Source organism: Schistocerca piceifrons, chromosome 1 (genome assembly GCF_021461385.2).
Source record: "Schistocerca piceifrons isolate TAMUIC-IGC-003096 chromosome 1, iqSchPice1.1, whole genome shotgun sequence".
Taxonomy (NCBI): domain Eukaryota; kingdom Metazoa; phylum Arthropoda; class Insecta; order Orthoptera; family Acrididae; genus Schistocerca; species Schistocerca piceifrons.
The window spans coordinates 526509474-526517526 of NC_060138.1; positions in this window are offsets into that span (position 1 = coordinate 526509474).

Below are 8053 nucleotides of genomic sequence, written 5' to 3' on the forward strand. Positions count from 1 at the left end.
TAAGTTTGTCACCAACAATGTAATCATTGATTTTTTGAATGTGGAAATTATAAAGTTGGTGTGATTTAGAAGAATGGGATAAAATAAAAAGCTATTCATAGCAACTGGCAACTCTTCATCAGTTATTTTGTCTTCAAGAACCTGCGCAAGATTAAATCAAAATTTTCAGCAGCAAGCATGTATTCCTAGACACTACAAGATTTTGAGTCAACAACAATGAGATAATCAAGATAAGTAAAAAAATTCTTCTTTTGTAACCTTGCTCCTCTTGTTCAAAGAATGAGAATTTCCATGGTGATGTGTGGGAGAGTAAGATTATAAGTGGGGGCATCAGCCATGATCGGTTGACTGATAATGAAGTTTTGTCTGTTGAAGAAGAAGAAAGGACAATTATACATCATTTACAGTTTTTGTAGACATTCAGAAGCTCCAATTAAGTAATGAAAGAAAACCAGAGAACTGCCCAACAAAGTCGTATCAAGAGTGACAAGAATTTCATACGATATCAACAATGACAGACCGGAAGAATCGAAAGAGGACTTGACAACTACGACGAAGGACATCAGGAAAGACAGGTACAAACTATTTGTGAAATTAATATATTTGGTGGACTTCAAGGGGATATTATAATGAGTCAGCATCTTCTAACATTACCTTTTTTTTTATAGAAATAACCAATACTATGTATACTATTGATTCTTGCATAGGTTAAAATTATATCAGCTGTTTCACTAAAAGAATTCATATGATTTTGCATACGATGTATTATATTTCAGGGTAAAATGTATAAAAAAGAAATTAATGTGTTACAATCAATATGTGCTAACAGCTAAAATTACTCTTGTTTCAAAAATAATTGAAATTACAAAATTTCTGGTATACTTAAAATTCATATTGTTAATTGCATAATCTAACACTAATTATTAAATTTGTTTCCAGATTTATTTACGAAATAATGATATAATTTGGTAAAGGTTCTTCTCCTGTCAAGAAAGTTTGTAAACTCTTTTGCTTTGTAAGCTCTTTGGAATATTGTGAGTACTACAGAATGTAAGTACTAGTGGGAATGCCTCAGATGGAAGTAGGCATTTTTATAAGTATGTCACCAACAATGTAATCATTGGTGTTTTGAAATTGGAAATCATAAAGTCAGTGTGATGTAGAAGAATGGGATAAAATAAAAAGATATTTATAGCAACAGGCAACTCTCCATCAGTTATTTCATCTTCAAGAACCTGTAATGTTAAATCAAAATTTTCAGCAGCTTGAATGTATTCCTAAACACAACAAAATTTTGAGCCAACAAAAACAACAACAACAATGAGATAATAAAAAAGTTCTTCTTTTGTAATCTTACTCCTCTCGAAGTTTTCAAAATTTGTGCAAAGAATGAGAACTTTCATGGTGATGTGTGGGAGAGTAAGGTAACAGGATCATCTTCAATTCTCCTGTATTTGTCATACTCTAATGGGCCATAAAATTTTTGTTTGTAAACGTGATGTTATAGCAGGACTGCAAATTATTCCCTTTGTCTTCTGGGGGATGACTGTCTGAGAATTTTCTCATAGCCACTTAAGTGCTTTTCTCCCTTCCTTGAAGATGTTCAGTTTCAGTGGAGCTGCACTGGTAAGTGTACAGCATGTTTCATGTCATACTTTCTCTGCAGCATCCCGAGGAAGTGCAAGAGCAACCTGTTCCACAGTGCTGATAAATTATGCATCAGTATAGTGGTTGGTGTTAGTGAAAAATTTAGCCCCTTTCCTAGTACAGATAAGGCAACATCACCAATTACTTTCTCTGTACAATTAATGACAGTTCTCTGAGGTTCTTCTTGTGATGGTTTAGCCCGCAAGGCATTCGTATTTAGCTGTCTGTCTGCAGGTGACAGATTGCCCTGCCTTGCTGACTGCATCTATCCACATCTACAGTCCTACAAGTCAGGGGAGAGTGTCAAAGCCAACTGCAGATGAAGTGCAAAAAGTTCTCTTGAGGCCTTATTGGGTATGTGTTGAGTGTACCAGATCCTCTCCCTGACTAGGGCTAGGCTGGCTCTTTTGCTGAGGCAGTTGCTGATTGGAGTTCTGATGTGATGAAAGACCTCCACAAAAGAAGGTATAATTCAGCCCTCTCGGCATCTACCAATGTGCTACATTCTCTTCTGTCAACCTGTCAAAGTTATATTTTACCATCATTCAATCTATTCATTAATTAGAAATTCTGTAGAATAATTCTGCTGTGTATATGACTGATGTAAATGTGTCCTTTCATGATTCAAAAAATTCACAGAAAATACTATGTTACTTGTCTCACTGTTGCTTATAATGCTATTTCTGATATTCTTCAAACAATAGGAAATTACTGATACCTGCGTAGGCATTAATTCTGCTATGTGAGTAACATGCATTTAGCAGAAGAACAAATTGTCTAGTGGAATATTCAATGTCCTAATAAGAAAAGTCTTGTTATTGCTTTGCGGCCTAACTTCCATTTTACTATACTGCGAATATTAATGATTTATTACTATTTTCTGCCTTGTTGAGTTTGACTTTTTTGTGATGTGATTAATGTTGAGTTGTGATAGTTATATGCTTTCGCTTTGCTTCTGATAAATGCAGAAAGATGAATACAATTTTATGTTACAAACTGCTTCCAATTATGCATTTTGGAGAATACATTAAGTTAGTGGACTTACTGATTATGGCAGGTGTCAGTTAGAGAAAGAGACTCTTCAATTTATGTTATGATAATGGAGTGTCTACTATGTGGATTAAATCATTATTCTTATTGTAAAGAGACTTGTATGTTACAGTGGGCTTAAGATGATGATTTTTTGCTATAATGATTAGTGTTAGGGATGGTTCAAATGGCTCTGAGCACTATGGGACTTAACGTCTGAGGTTGTCCCCTAGAACTGGAGAGGTTTAGGAAAATTGGTAGATTTCAGAAAAATTACCCTGAACCACGGGTCAGGGGAGACTTACCGGAAAGGATGAGAGGGAAAGATTGACTGTTGGGGACTGCACCACATGAGATTTGAAAATATGAGAGCTTACAGCTGGAGGACAGGATAATATGCAAGACAGAGATGTCTGCAAAAACGTTGTGCACAAATTAATAAGAATGAAAAGCTAAGTGCATTTTACATAACAGAGGTGGGAGGGGGAGACAGTAAAAAATAGACAGGTCAGAAAATGAAAGATGTAGAAAACGAAGGGGTAGTTACTGTGAAGAAATGCTGAGATGGAGGAAATTAACGTAAATTAAGGCCAGGTGGATGGCAAGAACCAAGGACATGTTGTAGCACTAGTTTCTAACTGCAGAGTTCTGAGAAACTGGTGTCTGTGTGAAGAATCAAGATGGCGCGTGTGGTGAAGTAGGCACTTAGATCACAAATGTCATGATGTAGAGCGTACTGTGCAACAGGGATACACCCTCTGCCTATGCCCATTCATCCAACTGATTACTTGGTGGTAGTCAAGGTCAAACAGTGTTTACATTACAAATGCTATATGACGTGTCATTTCACATTTGGCTCTCCCTTTGATTGTATATGTTTTGCCTTTTACAGGGTTGGTATAGGTGGACCTAGGAGGGTGCATAGGGCAAGTCTCGTGGCAGGGACAGTCACAGAGGTAGAACATAGTATCTGATAAGGATATTGCAAAGATTAGGAGGGTGATGAAAAACTACTCTAGGCATGGTGGGCAAAATCTCAGACAGAGTGGATCTCATTTTATAGCATGATTTTAGATAGTCATGGCCTTGTCAAAGTAGGTGGTTATACATTCAAGAACAGGATAATACTGAGTGACAAATGGTGTGCACTGAAGTTGTTTTCTGGAGGGATCAGCGGTACAAAAATTGGATGTGGTGGCCTCTGAAACCTGCTTTTGAACTAAGCTAGTGAGGTAATTATGTCCACTGAAGGCTGAGGTGAGAATAGTGTTGTACTGCTGTAAAGAGTTTGCATCTGAACAAATACTTTTGAGACTGGCACAGATTTCAGGTGATCTAGGAAATGGTTGTTATCTCTAATACAGGACAGAAGTCTTTGTATTATAGGTTGCAGGTGCTGACCAACTACGGCAGATATACATCCAGTGGGTGACTTGAAGCCAGCAACTATATGACAGTCAGGATGATTGGGTTTATGGATCTTAGAAAGAAGTTAAAAGGTGGAGTGTGTGGCGAGGGTGGGGTAAGATGTTCTATGGATTGTCAGGGGCCTGAGATTTTAAGGAGGGAAACAGGTCCGTTTGAACCACAGGGATGGAATCCTGATGGCTAATGCTGTATGTAGAAGCGTCAGGCAGCTGGTGCACACCTTTCAGTTAGGTATCACAGTGGAAGATCCTTTGTCTCCTGGGTGGATAATGATGGAATTATCAGCTTTTAGGGAACAAAGAGCCTGAAGTTCTGCAGAGGAAGGTTAGGATCATCTTGTAGGGACCTGACCAAGGGTTGTGAAGCAATACTGCGTGTGAGGAATTCTTTGAATGCTTGTAAGGGATGATTTTGAGGCAACGGTGGTGGATCAAGTTGGGATCATGGTTGGAACTGTTTAAGGCAAGCTTCAATGTCAGGTCTGTGATGGAAAGGTTTTGAGATTGGGTTGCAAAGTGATATTTCCTGTTGATATTACATGTGAAGTAAATTAGGTACTTCACCAAAATAGTGCTGAAAATGAGATCCTTGTATAACACAGATAATTCAGGAGGGGAGAATGCTTTAGACAAGATGTTGAGAATACTGCATTGTTGTGACTGGTTCTTGTGATTATGAGTTATTGTTGGTCTGGGAGGCAATGGTGAAGGTTGTTGGATGTTAAGGAGGTTGGCCAAGCTCAGTTTATAGGAGAAGAGTGCTGGTTGAAGGTGTGGCTATATAGGGAGCTGCAGGGGGACAGGAATGGAAACACCACTGTTGAGGTAGTTTAGGAAAAGGGGGGATAGCTTTCTGTTGTGAAGTCCGGCATGTTGTTGCAGTTAGAAGTTCGCTTGGCAGATGATAACATCTAAGGGAAAATGAACAGCAGATAACTGCAGGATTTGGTGAAGGATCGGAAATTGACAGATGAGGCATACAGGTCACAGATTAACTGGTTAAGTGCAAGAGAATGCTATATTTGAAACTGTAAAAGAACCTGGTGTGGAGTAGGATTACATCCAGGAACAGGGACTTTCAATGTTAGGACTCTGGGGGTAACTCCAAGAAACAAGCAGGTTTCAAGAAGAGTATGTGGGATGTTAGTTTCAACAACGCAAAAGCGTGTTTTCAAAAAGAACGGATGTGATATGTGATGGGATTCATCATGGCAAGAGAGGACAGTTTAGAGTGCTAGAAATGGTGGGAGTGGCAAAAAAGAGAAGCAGACAGTGGAAAAATAGAGAAAAACGGAAGAAAAGCAAGGAAAAAATCGGAAAAAAAATCAGAAAAATTCATACAAAAATCATGAGAATAGACCTTGGCTAACAAGAAGTAATGAGTTGGTAAGAATTTCTCGCCAGAAAAGTGGATAAGAAAAACTGATTGGAAATGAAAAAAATCGACAGGGAACTTTGTGAAAAAAGATAAAATTTTAAAATCTAGGTAAACACAAAGAGAAAGCCATAGGAGAAAATGTAAACTGCTTTGCTTGGCATTTAAAGTAATATCGGTGATGGCAGTAAAAGTCGATCATAGCGATGAAGTGAAAAATCAACACACAAAAACATGAAAGAATTGCATATGAACAAGGTAAGTGGAGTATGGGAAAGAAAATATCTCCCAAATTAGCAAATAAATCAGCAACAAACAACTGGGAGATGGCCCTTCGGTGTAGTGACCCATAAACAAATTGTTTTATGCAAACTCATAAATAACAATGTATCTTTCTACGTGCATGGAAATCAGTACTAGAAATTAATGTTAGAGGCAAAGTGTTAATTAATCTTAGTGATACAGATAAAAACAAGAACAGACTAGCACATAAGATAGAAAACTGACGACAGTTTGAAGAAGACAAATGACAACAAAGACTGACAAGAGGTTTTTATAAGAAGGTATGATGGCCACATGGGCCAATATAACAATGAAAATAATCAATTTTTGACAATGTAATGTAAATGGATGAATAAAAAGCTACTCACCAAGCAACAGAAGTAAAATGCATACATAAAGGAGGTTATACTTATGCAAACTTTCAGAGCCAGTGACTCTTTCTTCTGACAGAAGAGTTGAAGGGGAAGGAAAAGATGTGATGAAGGATAAGGAGTATATTTAAGAAAAGTCACCCACAACCACAGTTCAGGGGATGAGAGGGAAAGGCTGATTGCTTTGGGCTGCTATGGTCGACATTTGAAAATCTGATGGCTTAAAGATGAAAGACAGGGTAATATGTGTTTCTTCTTTGAAACCTTTAACCCAAATCCAAGATGGCAGGTTTCAAGGTGGCCATCACTGTCGCCGTACCTCCTCTAAGTTGCTCCCCCATCTACAGAAATCCCATACCAGATGCCATTATGATTTCTCACACCATTCAACTTTTATAAGGGTGTATCCAAACTTCTGCCTCGCCCTCTGTTCCACAAAAAAATGTGACAAATGTGTTGCTGTTGTATTTGGAAACATTCCTGTGGAAACACTCAAATTCTTCTCCCCCCTTCATGTTCATCCTTACATTTTCCATTAATACCGCTGCTTTTTGCCCATAACAGATTAATCCTCAAAAAACAACTTTGGAGCACACTACTTGTCAATCAGTATTATACTGTTCTTGAATGTATTAAACAGCTACTTTGACAAGGCCATGATTTCCTAAAATCATGCTATAAAATGATTTCCATTCTACCTGAGATTTTGCCCACCACACCTCAAATAGCATTTCATCGCCCTCCCAATCTCCACAATATCTTTGTCAGTTCCTACGCTCCTTCAGCACACATCTCCCTACCCTATGGCTCCTACCCCTGAGATCAACCCCACTGCAATGCTTGCCCTGTGCACTTTCCTGCCACTACCTATACCAGCCATGTAACTGGCCAAAGATAAACTAGCATAGGGGAGTCAGACAAAGAGTGTATCGTGTTGCAGAGGATGCTCTACAAGATGACAGTCATGACCTTGGTGCCTGTTTCACCACACGTACCACCTGGATTCTTCACTCAGACACCAGTTTCTCAGAACTCCGCAGTTGGGAACTAGCACTATCACATGTCCTTGGTTCTCACCCCCCACCTGTTCTTAGTTTACATTAAATTCTTCCATCTCAGCCTTTTTTCACAGTAACTACCACTTTTTTCACTCTGTATAGTTTTTTACACCTTTCATTTTTGACCTGTCTATTTTTTGCTGTCTCCCTCCCACCTTTGTTATGTACAACGCACTTAGTTTTTCACTCTTATTAACACATGCACAATGTTTTTGCAGTAATCTCTTTCTGGCTTATTATCCTGTCCTCCACTTTTAAGTTCTCAGGTTTTCAAATCTCATCCGGTGCAGTCCCCCAAAGTCAGTCTTTCCTTCTGATCCTGTCCAATAAGTCTCCCCCAACCGGTGGTTCGGAGTGATTTTTCCAAAATCTACCGGCTTTGCTAAACCTTTCCAGTCCCTTTCTTTCACCCCTTTTACTTCCCATTCAGTCCTTCTGGTGGAAGAAGGAGCCACTGGCTCTGGAAGCTTGCAAAAATATAACCTTCTTTTATGTGTGTCTTTTCCTGCCACTGCTTGGTGAGTAGCTGATTACATTATGGTGACAAAATTTGATTATTTTTGTTGTTGTAATGAGTACATCAGAAAATAATGATTAATATGTGTGATGATTAATATTTAACAAAGCTGAATACTATTCATTGTCACTGTCTTCATTATTCAACTGGTCACTAAAACAAAGTCAAGTAAAACTTCTGTTCAAGAAAAATGAATATGCTACATTGCTTAATGATAATTAACACAAGTATGACCATGGAAGGGAAGTTAGTGTTGCCTGCAGCAGCAATTAACCTGAAATTAGGAAAGCTTTATGCTATTTGTAAATATATGTTTTCTCACTTATGATCACATTATATACTTTTTT